General features: G+C 36.6%; 1 long non-coding RNA gene across 1 annotated transcript in view; it reads right to left on the bottom strand.

Moving 5' to 3' along the window:
- The window catches only part of LOC122224904, a 43,797-nt gene extending 30,841 nt beyond the window's left edge, over positions 1-12,956 (bottom strand). Inside the window, exons 1-2 of the long non-coding RNA XR_006205004.1 lie at positions 12,865-12,956; positions 12,576-12,663 (exon numbers count right to left, since the gene is read on the bottom strand). This is a non-coding gene — a long non-coding RNA (uncharacterized LOC122224904). The remainder of the gene's footprint in view (positions 1-12,575; positions 12,664-12,864) is intronic.
- Between the last annotated feature and the right edge of the window lie 1,154 nt (positions 12,957-14,110).

Here is a 14,110-nt window from a genome sequence, read left to right as displayed (position 1 = left end):
CAAGCAGGTTTTGCACCATCAGTGCAGAGCCCAATGCAGGGCTTAATTTCATGAACCATGAGATCATGACCCGAGACCATGTCAGACTTTTAAGCGACTGAGCCACACAGGGACCTCTATATTTAAATTCAATTTTTAGATGTTAAAATTGCTATAATGGCTTACTAGTTATTCATTTTTCTAGTGTATCATTTTCTACCAATTTATGTTCAATGTTTGAGAGTTCTTTTGTTTTATTTTTTTTTTATTTTTATTTTTTAACGTTTATTTATTTTTGAGACAGAGAGAGACAGAGCATGAACGGGGGAGGGTCAGAGAGAGGGAGACACAGAATCCGAAACAGGCTCCAGGCTCCAAGCTGTCAGCACAGAGCCCGACGCGGGGCTTGAACTCACAGACTGCAAGATCATGACCTGAGCCGAAGCCGGCCGCCTAACTGACTGAGCCACCCAGGCGCCCCAAGAGTTCTTTTGTTTTAAATGGGTTTCTTATGGAGCACCTGAGTGGCTCAGTTGAGCATCCGACTTCTGATTTCAGTTCAGGTCATGATCTCACAGTTCCTGAGTTGGAGCCCCACATTAGGCTCTGCACTGTTAGTGCAGAGCCTGCTTCAGATTCTCTGTCTCCCTTTCTTTCTGCCCCTCCTTCTCTCTCTCTCTCTCTCTCTCTCTCTCTCAGAAATAAATAAACATTAAAAAAAGAAATGGGTTTCTTATAAAGGTATAATGTTTAATCATATTTAATCCAATATTTGCATCTTTTTCATTTATTCAATAATTCTAACTCATTTATATTTATTGTATCACTCTTGTATTAGTGCTTATTTTTGCAAGCGTTTGCTTCATATATATTTTTTTAATTTACTATGTTTTATTTTTTTTGTTTATCCTTGCCTACATTCCATCATACAGATAAATTTTCTTTTGCTGGTCTTATAGTCTTTACACATATTCACTCATTTTTCAACAAATATTTGCTGACACATGCTGATGACTGTTTTAGGAAAACTTTAAAGAAATAAATTCAGAAATGTACGGTATTTCAGGACTAACTGTAGCTATAGGAAGAAATAAAGCAAGAAAAGGTGATTATGGCATGTTGAGGGGAAGAGATATTATTATTTTAATAGGGTGATCAGCCTTTCCAAGAATGTGACATTTGAGCAGAAATCTGAAGTAAAGGAGGGAGTAAGGCACTGAGATATTTGAGGGAAGAGGAAATATGAGAGATGACAAGGAGCCAATATGGCTGGAGTGTTGTGCAAGAGGAAATTGCAATAGATAAAGAGACTAAATCCTCCTGAATTAATTCTTCATACTGGAGTACACCCTTCAAGAGTTCTGTCTAGCAGAACCTATGTTTGGCAAAATTTAGAACTAAATGCCTCATAACATCTTCTCAATGTACTTCCCATCTCAATCATCACAGAAAAAACAATTTACAGTTAAAACTAAGTAGTAGCTTATCTCCACTACATATCTCTTTCTGCCTCAAGGTTTCTTTGACATCACAGTGTGAAATGCATTTATATACTCACTGGCATATCTGCATGTGCAGCCTAAAGGTGACAGAGACTTAACACTCCAGTGGCTAATCACTTTTTATTAAGAGAGAAAAGTCCTTCAACCAACCCTAAGTGAGCAATTCCAAGTGCAATCTCACAGATTTTCTGAGGGTCCTGCTGAGATCCAGCCCACTTGCCCACAGTCTTGACCAATACTAGAATGTACCCTTGTATTGGCTTTCCCTGTATTCCCATTTCTCTCTCACCAATCTCCTCCTTTCCCCTGGGTCATTACCCCGAATAAACTACCTGCATGCAGCTCTGCTTTCCTGGGGTAGACCAGACTGATACTTCTGGACATCTTATATGCCTGAAAGTGTCTTTATTTTCTTTCACATTTAAATAACTAGCTTTGTAGAAAATTGCAATCTTTTTTCTTTAAAACTCTGAAGAATATTCTCCATTATTTTCTTGTATCCAGTGTTACTAATGAGAACTGAGTTGTCAAACTGATTCTTGATTCATTTGACTTTTTTTCTTTGTCTTTGTTACCCTTAAATTTAACTTTAATGGAGCTAGGAGTGAGTTTACTAACTAATCCTCCCTGGCACTTTGATCCCTTTCAATCTGAAGTTTTGTGTCTCTCTATACTTCTCAGAAATACTTGCCCATTATTTATTCAGATTTTTTTATACATGTGATTTTTTTTCTTCTTTCCTCCTTTTTTTTTTTTTTTTAACATTTATTTATTTTTGAGACAGAGAGAGACAGAGCATGAATGGGGGAGGGTCAGAGAGAGGGAGACACAGAATCTGAAACAGGCTCCAGGCTCTGAGCTGTCAGCACAGAGCCCGACGCGGGGCTTGAACTCACGGACCGCGAGATCATGACCTGAGCCAAAGTCGGACGCTTAAACGACTGAGCCACCCAGGCGCCCCTCTTCTTTCCTTCTGAGGCTCCTACTAAATATATTCTGACTCTTCTACATCCACTCACCATATTTTAACTTCTGTCTCAACCTTTTTCTCTATGTCTTTCTGACTCTTTCCTGAAGAATTTCTCAAAATTGTTTTCAAGCTCATTTAATTTTTTTATGTATATTCTGCTTAACATAGACACTGAGTTCTTTATTTGAAAAAACATATTTTGCAAATTTATTCCTCTTTTATGCAGTCAGATAACCAATTTTCCTTAATATATTGGGACAGTGTTTGATGCATTATTTTTAGAAGTCTCTGTTAGTTGCAAAAACTACGAATCCATGCAAAGTGTCTCAAGAAAATAATTTTGTCTTCCCAGATCTTGTATGGATCGCATGGTCTCATTCATCTAGCATATTTGATTTTCCCTGCACACCAGATATTTATTAATTGATCATGTACTATGTGTCAGTATCTCTATACATTACTAGGTTAGGGCAATGTATACGATTAAGTTCCTGCTTTCATTCTTCTACTTGTTCATTGTGTCAGGACCCTCATAATTTCTCTTGATACCTCATTCATTCATCTGATCTCAGCTGATACTTCTCCATATATTTTTATTACAAAGGACTATTTTAAATTAATTTTAATTAACTAATAATATTTTATTACAGAAGAACTATGATCTATGGACTCATACTCAGTCATAGTATAGAAATTAGTAACTCTTGGATCTGATACATGCCATAACTAGTAAAGCACAGACAGGATCAGTCAGCCTGGCTACTTAAAGACTGCAGATAATAGAAACAGATGTTTATAGGTGAAATACGTCCCTATGGAAGAGGTTAAATTCAGGAAGGTAACATAAACATGAATAGTTCCTTTACATTATAATACATTCTACTTTTAAGATTCCCCAAAGATTAAGGACAGACCTAAGTATACTATATCCCTTAACAATTCTTTAGGGATTCATAACCCATAAATTCATTATCATCTACCTTGAGTTCACATAGTTGCTTTAATCTAGAGGAAGATCACCTCATAAAACAAAGGCATCATTTTCATTATTTCAGTAAGAGTGATCTGGTCTTGGTAACAGAGAAGAGTAGTGTGCTTAGATGTGTTTCTATGAATCACAGCTGCAGAGTTCTTTATTCAAGAAAAAATGATCAGAAGCTGCTTTTGCAGTGCTCCTGGGTGGCTCAGTTGGTTAAGCATCCGACTCTTGATTTTGGCTCAGGTCATGGTCTCATAGTTCATGAGTTCGAGCCCTGTGGTGGTCTCTGTGCTGACATTGTGGAGCCTGCTTAGGATTCTCTCTCTCTCTCTCTCTCTCTCTCTCTCTCTGCCCCTCCTCCTGCTCTCTCTCTCTGTCTCTCAAAATAAATAAAGAAGCTACTTTTCCACTATATTTTATATCATGGTGATATGAAGAATCAAGATACCAGTAACAATTTATGTCCATTTGATCAAGGAAGCTATAAAACCAAACACTGATGAACAAATTTCAGAAGATAAGGTTTCATATGAAGAGAGAAATGATTTACTTCCTGACTTAACAACACAAAATGTCCTCCCCTACATTTCCCCAACGACACTACCATTATCAGACAAAACCCTTCACCAACTTTAAAATCCACATCAAAGAGTGATATGAACAAAAATATAGGCAATACAGCACCACATTTCAAGCTGTTGCTTGATTGGTTACATGATTTTATTAGATTTTTAAAAAAATATTTTTTATGTTCACAAGTGGTCTTCATGATTTCATTCATTTTTATACTAGGTTAAATCAAGAGGGAAACAAGGATTGACCTAAAAGGTAGAAGACAAAATTTCAAAGTATGCATTAATTCAATAAATGTTTTTAAGCACTAACTTTTTATTAGAAAAGTTATCTGAGATTTAGAACTCAACTTAGATGCTACAGAGACAAATAAGCTAGTCTTTCCTCAAATCTTTGAGGTATTTCTTCATTTGTCAGCTGCATCATGGTTCCCCCACCTAAAAGATCTAGTCAATTCAATTTTCTTAAGCAAATATTAAGTTAATCCTTTAAGTAAATAGCACAAGTAAGTTTTAGGAAATTTTTATGACCCTTTGTTAAGTTTTTCACAGCCAATGCCAATATACCAGGTAGAATATATTTGGGTAGATACACAAAAACTTGTGCACTGCATTCTTATGAGTTACTTAGCTTTGCATTTAAGATGCAAAAGATCACTGAGATACCTGTATTTCCCTCTGACTTTTTTAAGGCACCACAACACAATAGCTACACCACTAACTAATTATCATCACTATAATTATAAACATCATTTCGATTCCAACATGTTATTATTGTGGGGTTAGAAATCCGGGGCAGGCATCTAATTTAGGGGCAATGGTAGAGACAGAAGTGATGCAGTGCAGATAGAGATGAAAAGAAGGAAGAAAACAATAGCAAGGACAATGTAGGACATAAATGGAGAAAAGAGAATGATGACCACAGTATCTAAACTCAAGCAAAATGACTAAGGGAGTAACAGAATAAGACCAGTACCCAACAGACCTGGAACAAAGCAATGACCCAGCAACCAAAACTGGAACACTGCAGGAGAGTTAAAAGAGTAGCACATGTAATTCCATGCTGAGCCATAAGATGTTGATGTAAAAATTTGCTTGAGGCTAGGATTGGTTTTAGGAACACAGGAGCAAATTTAAATATTCCTGGCCTTGAAGAGAAGAGAGGCACAGAACGTGGGAAATTAGTTTGCCCTGGCATTTGTAAATTTAAAGATATACACCACTGGAACTGTATGGATACTACTCAGAATACTTGGGTTTCAGGGGTACCTAGTGGCTCAGTTGGTTGAGCGCCCGACTTCAGCTCAGGTCATGATCTCCCGGTTCATGAGTTCAAGACCCGCATGAGGCTCTGACCTGACAACTTAGAAGCTTAGAGCCTGGAGCCTGCTTTGGATTCCGGGTCTCCTTCTCTCTCTGCCCCTCCCTGCTCATACTCTGGCTCTCTCTCTCTAAAAAGTAAACAAACATTAAAAAAACTAAAAAAAAAAAAAAAGAATACCTGGGTTTCCTATATCAATGCATTTTAAATTCCTTTAAATGGAAGCTAAACAAATAAAAGAACGAATTCAACAGTCCACTGAAGGTATTTCAAAACTGAGGGGTTTTGAGTTCAGCAAAAGTATATTATATCCTACATTCTCAGTGGGAGCAATATCTCCCTCAAGGAAGTTTTTAAAACTTAGTTCTTTGGGGCTGAAAAAAATCTTAGTCTTTTTACATGTAAAGCACAGATATACACACAGTACATAAGAACATATAAGAACATAGATAAGACATATATAAAACATAGATAAAGAACATATATAAGAACATAGATATAAAGCATAACCGGTGCTAACTTTATTGGGTGGTGCTACAGACTAAATGTTTATGTCCTCCCAAAATTCATATGATGAAGTTCCCAATCCCTATAGGGAATATTTGAAGGTGGGGCCATTAAGAGGTAATTAGATTATTTGGGTGAAGTCCTTGTGAATGGGATTAGTGCTCTTACTGAAAGAGACCCTAGAGAGCCCCCTTGCCCTTCTACAATGTGAGATTACAGTGATCTATGAACCAGGAAGTAGACCCTCACCAGGCATCAAATCTGTGGTGACTTGGCCTTAGAATTCTCAGCCTCCAAAACTGTAAGAAATAAATTTCTGTTGTTTATAAGCCACCCAATCTCTGGTATTCTGATATAGAAGCCTTTGAGGACTAACAGAGGTGGAGATAGTGAAGAAAAATAATGTCTTACCAAAGCTTCTTATGAGGATGATAGATAAAAATAGTTTGAGATACTGACATACGAATTCCCAGATTTATATACACATGGATAAATTAAATAAGATCATATAATACATTATCACAGAACAATATACATTCAATTGGTAGCTTCAAAAAGAAATTTTGGCCAAAAGCAGATCAAAGATCCTCCCTGTCTCTAACACTCAGGTTATTCTTGGAAGCAGCAGTGAATCCAGGCTCCAAAAATAATAGAAAAAAGGATCTATTAACACAAATGACCAATAAACACATCTAAAAATTATCATCTTCATCAATAAGAAAACAATAGATATAAATTTATATCAGCAATGCTATTTATTTATTTATTTATTTATTTATTATGAGAAAAAGCACACGTGCACAAGTGGGGGGGGGGGTGCAGCAGAGACAGAAGGAGAGAGAATCCCAAGTAGGCTCTGTACTGTCATCATGGAGCCTGATGCAGGGCTCAAACTCACGAACAATGAGATCATGACCTGAGCCAAAATCAAGAGTTAGCTGCTTAACTGACTGAGCCACCCAGATGTCCCAACAATGCTCTTTTTAATAAGAAGGGAGTTGGTAAAAAGCCATCACAAAATCTCAGCATAGTTTTCTTCTTTATCATTTTCCTATTTTCCAAGATTTCCAAAAACAACATATGCTATTTCAATAACCACAAAACAGTAAGTTATTAAATAAATGTAATACATATGTACCATATAAGAACAGTAAATAAAATATCCCATCCTCTTATTTATTATTCAAAGACATCCACTGATCAATTTTAATACTTCCTTCTTACCATTTTTCTATTCTTAATTATAATTTAAAAAATATTTTTGGGCTTGCACTAGAAGCTCAATATTACATCTTTTTTTCCTAATTTAATATAATATGGATATCTTGCTGATACTTTCCTTCCAGAGTAGGTATTGTAAGTATTTAGATTGAACCAAATGAAATAGCCATTATGTAGGTCAAAATGGTCAAATATCAGCAATTTCATATGGCTCAAATGGATAGTTATACCCTAAAGCATAGTGGTAATAAGTGACAAGTAAAAAAGCAATAGCTTTTTTTAATGCCAATATATTTCCTTTTTAAATGTTTACTTAGATAAATATCACATAAGATGTTTAAAATATGAAAATGTTTAAAACAAATAGACACTTAAGTTGTATGGTTAAATAAAGTATCGAGTTGTTCAGTCCATTCACATCCAGAGAATTGTTGCTTTAGAGGAAACCGTGAAATAGCAGTCACACCAGAGTTGATGGGCTTTGTTCTGTGACCATCACCACCTGGTTCAGTGCCAAAATTGAAGTTCAAATGTGGGTCAGGAATATGGCAAAGATCCATGCTATACTAAGGATGCAACTTTGGTATCCCTATACTAAGGATAACATTGCTGTGACTCAGTGATTGGGTTCAACTACAAACCGTCTGCACTCTGTAAATAAACTGAATTCCACTAATAGGCAGAGCTAACCAAAAACATAGTACTTGGTAGTTTATCTCCTCAGTATCATTTGAGGGGTGGCAAAAAGGCTCAGTACTCAAAATAGCTTTCCCACAGTTGCCTGAATTTGCCATTATTGTTGACTCATTTCTTTTCGTTAAGATTTGTACTCATAATCTGTGGCGCTCTTAAATGTGAATATCACTGAGGGTAACACATTAAGATACAAGCCAAGTGTTACCCCTTTTCTTTAAAAGAGGCAAACAAGAACATGACTCATCAGGAAAAAAATAGGCACAAAAGTTCATCTAGGGGAGATAGACCACTGATGATAAATTTGTTTCCTTCACAAGTTTACCTATGACCACTTGGCTTAGATTTCATCCAACGATAAATCATTCAATATTAACTTTCAAAAATCCAGCAACATCCACATAATAATTGGGCTATGTCCCAGAGAATTCTTTGAATGGAACTCATGGTGTATTTTATAGAAATCTTGAATTACTCCTGTGGTTAATACTGGAAAACCTTGAGGCAGGTACTTAAAAAAAAATTTTTTTTAATGTTTATTTTATTTCTGAGAGAGAGAGAGAGAGAGAGAGAGAGAGCAGAGGAGGTGCAGAATCTGAAGCAGACTCCAGGCTCTGAGCTATCAGCACAGAGCCTGACATGGGGCTCAAACTCTAAACCATGAGATCATGACCTGCCCCAAAGTCAGAAGCTCAACAAACTGAGCCAAGCGCCCTGAGGCAAATACTTTGGAAGGTACTTGCCCAGCTCAAAGCTTTCCTTATTTTAGAATTACCTCTATACATACAGCTGGAGTCTAGCAGTTGTTTGCCCTTCAGAGCCTGCATACCACTTCACAGCCACTTGAACCAATGGTAGGTCATCAACAGGCCTATAATTAGAATCTTCTAGGAATATGAAAATGGGACTGAATGGGGCTTGTTAGTTTCTTACAGATAGGAGAATTAATGTAAACTCAGGAAATGTGTCATGACCATGATTCACCATGCTCTGGAAGAAATAAAGACAGTCAACAAAGAGAGGCATACAGAGAGAAACAGGGATGAGAAGCATTGTGGTCTCCATGAATGATTAAGACAGAGGCTCCTTTGGTGGATTTCCAGCTCGTGATTTTAGTATTTCATCAATGGTGCTTGACTGTATTCTGAGATTGTGGGTCCCATGGGCATCTCTGATCCTTTACAATATATTTCCCTGTAATTATTAAGCTAAGTTGAAGTTGTGGCTAATAAGTGAAGCTACAACACCACCACCAGCAAAACAATACTAGCAAACACTCTGGAGTACCTGAAATGCCATGTGGTGTTTTAAATCTTATACAATTTTCCATTTTTATCTTCACAATGATCTTATGTGAGAGGCCAGAATCATCTCCAAGCTCATATCTGGCAGAAACAGAGTATGAAACCAAGCAGCTGACAATGGCTACCTAGTATTTAACTACAGAATGTATGCAGAGTACCGTAAAGTATGGTGTTGACCATCTGCATGAGACTCACCAGGAGTCACTGAAAAGAAAAGAGAAAAGAAAAGAAAAGAAAAGAAAAGAAAAGAAAAGAAAAGAAAAGAAAAAAAAATCAGCACCTAGGTGTAGATATGACCACAGAATCACAATTTCTAGAATAGAAATTCTCCAGTTACTCCAGGTAATTCTCATGCACACTTTGAGAACCACTACTCAATGATCTAAGCAGAAGATTTGGGTTGAGGACTGCTACTGGGGTTGTGGTGTCAATATCAACATGTGGGGGCTGGGGTGGGGGGGGTGGTAAGGAAGTGGTCTAAGGAAGGGCAACAATGCAAAGAGGGAGAAGGATTTCACTTCCACGCTGTCTCCAGCATTCCTCAGCACCATTTGTACTGTCATTATAGAGCCTAATCTTGGGGGATTCAAAATATGAAAGGAGTGGGTCTATGGATGGAAAGATTTTAGACTGGCCTGGTTGGCTATATAGATTTGGTTTTATAGATTTCTAATCCCAATCAGAATCATAAAAATTCAATTTTGAGAAATCCTAATCAAGCAAATAATGGACTTTGGGATGATGATTTCCTAAATCATAACATTCTATTCTGCATGTGGACATTATGCACATTTTCTTTCTTGAGTAGAAATATATAATTGTATTTTTCTTCTTTTCCACCACCACAGGGATTTTATGACAGGCTATCATTTGTGCTGATGAAACTGTTCCATTCCTAAAGGGTGGGAAGTCTTCCTTGTCATATTTTATTGGTTCTTCTGGTCATTAAATTTGACAGACTACAAATCTCCTGTTTACCATTAAACAGACTACGAATGACAAGATAGTATTAAGCATTTCTGGTACACGGATTATAGTAGAGCAATCAATAGCACCATCATTCTAGGAAATTATTGCTGTAACTGAAGGGGGTGCAATGACCATCAAAAGAATTGTATGTTCTCTCTATAGTGCACTTAGCAAAACAAAACAAAACAAAACAAACAAACAACCTAAAAATAAAAATTAGGACAGTTCACAGTTGCAAACATTTTGATTAATAATGATCATAAGGGAGGGCAGGAAATAAATGATTGGGATTGAGACAGAATATGTGACCTTTCTTTTGGATAGTATTTTCTCAACAGTATAAGGTGTGGGAAATAAGAGAGACTATTATCTAAATGTAATAGCACTACCCAACCTAATGGCCAAATGCATAAATCACCCATTAATTTTTTTAAAAATGTGTGTGTTGTAGCGTTTCTCTATTAATGAGTTGATTATATTTTTAGAAATCATGGAAAATATGTAGACGCTGATGTCACTGTACTTTGGCTTTGCTAAGGATGCCTATTGTGAACAAAGTTGTTTCCTCCTTTGGCTCTGGACATCAGACTGCTGCTCCCTCCTTCCCCACCCACCTACTCACTCCCTCCACTGCACCCAAACACTCTAGATCATAAGGAAAATATGTTTCTAAAGATTTAAATATGCTGTTTCCATTGCTGACTAAATTAAGTATATAATTTCAAAGCCTTCTGTGTTTTTCCTACATGACTCCTCTTATGAATGTAATGAAAAACTTATTTATGTCATTAATTTCCTATTTGTGTTCTCCATTTAACATAAACCCCATGAGGATGAGAACCTTGTGTTTTTTGTTTTTGTTGTTGTTGTTGTTGTTCTTTTGTTTTTCCCACCTCAGCACCTATAAGCCCCATGAAGAATGCCAGGCATTTGGGAATTGCTTTTTTTAAATTTTTTTTTAGTGTTTATTTTTGAGAGATAGAGACAGAGACAGAGTGCGAGTAGGGAAGGGGCAGAGAGAGAGGAAGACACAGAATCTGAAGCAGGCTGCAGGCTCTGAGCTGTCAGCAAAGAGCCTGATGTGGGGCTCAAACTCAACAAACCGTGAGATCATGACCTGAGCCAATGTTGGATGCTTAACCAACTGAGCCACCCAGGCACTCTTTTTTTAAAATTTTTTTTATGGAATTGTTAAATATGTAAGTGTGTGTGTGTGTGTGTGTGTGTGTGTGTGTGTATTTTAATGTTGAATGCTTATATCCCATTTAACCTTCTACCCATTGTCACTGGATGCTTCTTGATTGAAAGAATGTATGGTAACCTGTTATTAGTTCACTAAAGTTAAAAGATCTAGGGGAACAAGAGGACTTTTACTTTCTCTCCATTACACAAAAATACACAGATTTGACCGCACCCCCAAAAAAGTACACATTAAGCTTGTTAGGACACAGTGATCTAACTCTTCAGATTTCATCATCCACATCTCAGTAACCCCAAGCAATCCCAAAATCTTTGTGTGTTTTTTGTTTGTTTCTTTCTTTGTTTTAAATTGCTCTTTTCTTTTGAGTAGGCTATATCTCTTTCCTTAATGCCAATATCCCAATGTTTCCAACATAGCTTGTAGGCCTCTGTTCCCCTACAGAATCGCAGTACCTCAAGGATGGAGACTTTACCAGGAGTAACAGAGAACACTTACACTGCTAGGGCCATTATTGAAAAGTTACAGCACAGTGTATGGAATGGAGATTGCACTTCCAATTCTAACTGGTATTCCCAATACTGATACTGTATCCTGTTGTCAGTGGCCCCACTGTTTAGCAAAGTTGTCCTTTCCATTTATCTTCCTCAGAACATCTGACTTCTGCTAAGCCAAGTGTAGCTCCGTTAAGTCATCATATTCGGCACACAGAGTACATATACCCTGAGATGTTCTTTAGTTGAGGGAAAACTTGTGAATCAAAGGGCTCAACACTTGGTTTAAATTAAATGACAACTCAGACATTTCAGTGGAATTACACCATGGAAGAGGAAGACAGTCAGAAATGATAACTCTTCCTTTGGTAACAATCTAAAGTTTCTAATCATTCTATCCAGCATATACTAAAAAGTCTATCAAGTCTATCAACAAACAAACAAACAAACAAACTAAAAAGTCTATCAAGAACATAATGAAGTTAGTGAGTCCATGGGCATTTGTCCTTAACTTGTGGTATGGAATCTACTAGGAAAAAGAATTAAAAAGTAATTTTATCATTTCCTTTCAAAAATACCAAAATCATTATCCTCTAGTAACTTAGAAAAGAATAAGGGAGAAAGATAAAAATGAAAACCATTCTGGAAAAGGTAAGGTATAAGGGATAGAGAAGTGAGATACAATCAGGAAAACTACTGAATAAGAAACATATCACATTGTATGACTGACAGAAAACACAGAGAAACAGAAAGTATAATCCAAATTTTATGAGAAAAATAAATCTCCACAAAACCTTGGCATAAGATTAAAGTCATGAAACATTTTAATTAAAAACTCTGCAAACACAGACTAGAGGCATATTTACCTTGAAGATCCAAGGACAAGTAGTAACTGATTTCTCTGCTTCATGGGGTTTTCAAGCCACAAAGTGATGATTCCAGGATTTCCAAAACCTTGCAATAAACATAAGAGAGAGAGAAGATAAAATCTTAACTTTCTTCTCTGATGGAAGTTTATGGATTCTCATTGTCCACAGATGGAAGCATACCTTGTCTTCTCGGGACTGCCACAGAATATACTACACAGGCATGCACACACACACCCATATACAAAATCCATAGTAATAAATTTATTGTCTAATTGATTCTACTCACAGAGATATTTTTAGTTCTTTAAGGGCAAGTAAAAATCTCTTCTTCTACTGTGCCCCAGAGCATTTGAGATATAGGAGGTAATTAGAATGTACTTATTAGATAGAATTATATAACCAAATTTAAATCAAATAAATTCCGTTCTCTATGATTTCACACAATTCCTTCAGAATTTCAAAACTCTGAGGTCAGCCATTTTCCAGCAACCAACCTCCAACTTAGTTGCCCTAGAAACACATCAGTCTATACTCCTCCCTTCAGAACACAAAAATCAAGACAATATGTAGGGTTAAATATCCAGATTCCATTTTGGTAGTCAAGATTGTTTCAATTTTGGATAATCCATGCCCATGGCCTTGAGTTCTAAGCAAACCCATAAACATCTGTAAGCCGATATTACCTTATATTTCACATTTGGACAATAAGGCTTTTATTTTGTACCCATAATTTGCAGAGAGCCCAATAATGTACTTTTAATATTGTTTACCTTGGTTAATATTAATAAACACCTTGAAACATTTATATATTTATCTTTTGTTTTCTGATAAAGACACTGGAACTTGGTATTTTCAAGCTAGGCAGTCTGCCCGTAACATCTCCAGTAACTATGCTTTCTTCTTTCTTATTTAGCAGAATACTGACTTTGTTGGTTTTGGCAAAGTTTCTACCTAAAAAACATTTCTCAGACTCCTGTGCTGTTATGGGTAGCCATGTAGTGATATTTCTGGAGAAAAAGATGTAAGTGAATTTATTGGGAAAAATTTCTAGAAAAGCATTGTAAATAGGAAATGGACATTTATATGATACCACGTGTGTCCACTTTGCTCTCGGCACATTTCCCCTCTTCCTCCCTGCAGATCTATAAGCCCAAGCTTCAGCAGCCATCTTGAGCATAGAAAATCAAAAAAATCAACACTGACATCCCTGAGACATTAGGCTGCCTACATCTGAATTTCTTGCTTTGAGGGAGTAACATAACAGCTATGTTGCTTAAGCTACTTTTCCTAAAATTATTAGTTACATGCAGCTGAACCCTGTCCTTAACTTTTGCATCCAGTGAGAAGCCAAAGGTCCCATAGCTATAAAGTAGTATAACTTCTTCTGATTCCACAAGAAGGAGTGTAAGAAAAGAAATCCTCAGTGGTAAATCAGCTAGCCACAGTAATATTTAAGGGCTTACCTGCAGGGCTAGAATTAACTCTTAGACTCAACTGTGTCTGGAGATGCCAAAATAGGTTCTTGACTGTAT

Source organism: Panthera leo, chromosome B4 (assembly GCF_018350215.1).
Source record: "Panthera leo isolate Ple1 chromosome B4, P.leo_Ple1_pat1.1, whole genome shotgun sequence".
Classification (NCBI taxonomy): Eukaryota; Metazoa; Chordata; class Mammalia; order Carnivora; family Felidae; genus Panthera; species Panthera leo.
The sequence above is the reverse complement of the archived record's forward strand: the minus strand, read 5'-3'. Positions and strand labels throughout refer to the sequence as shown.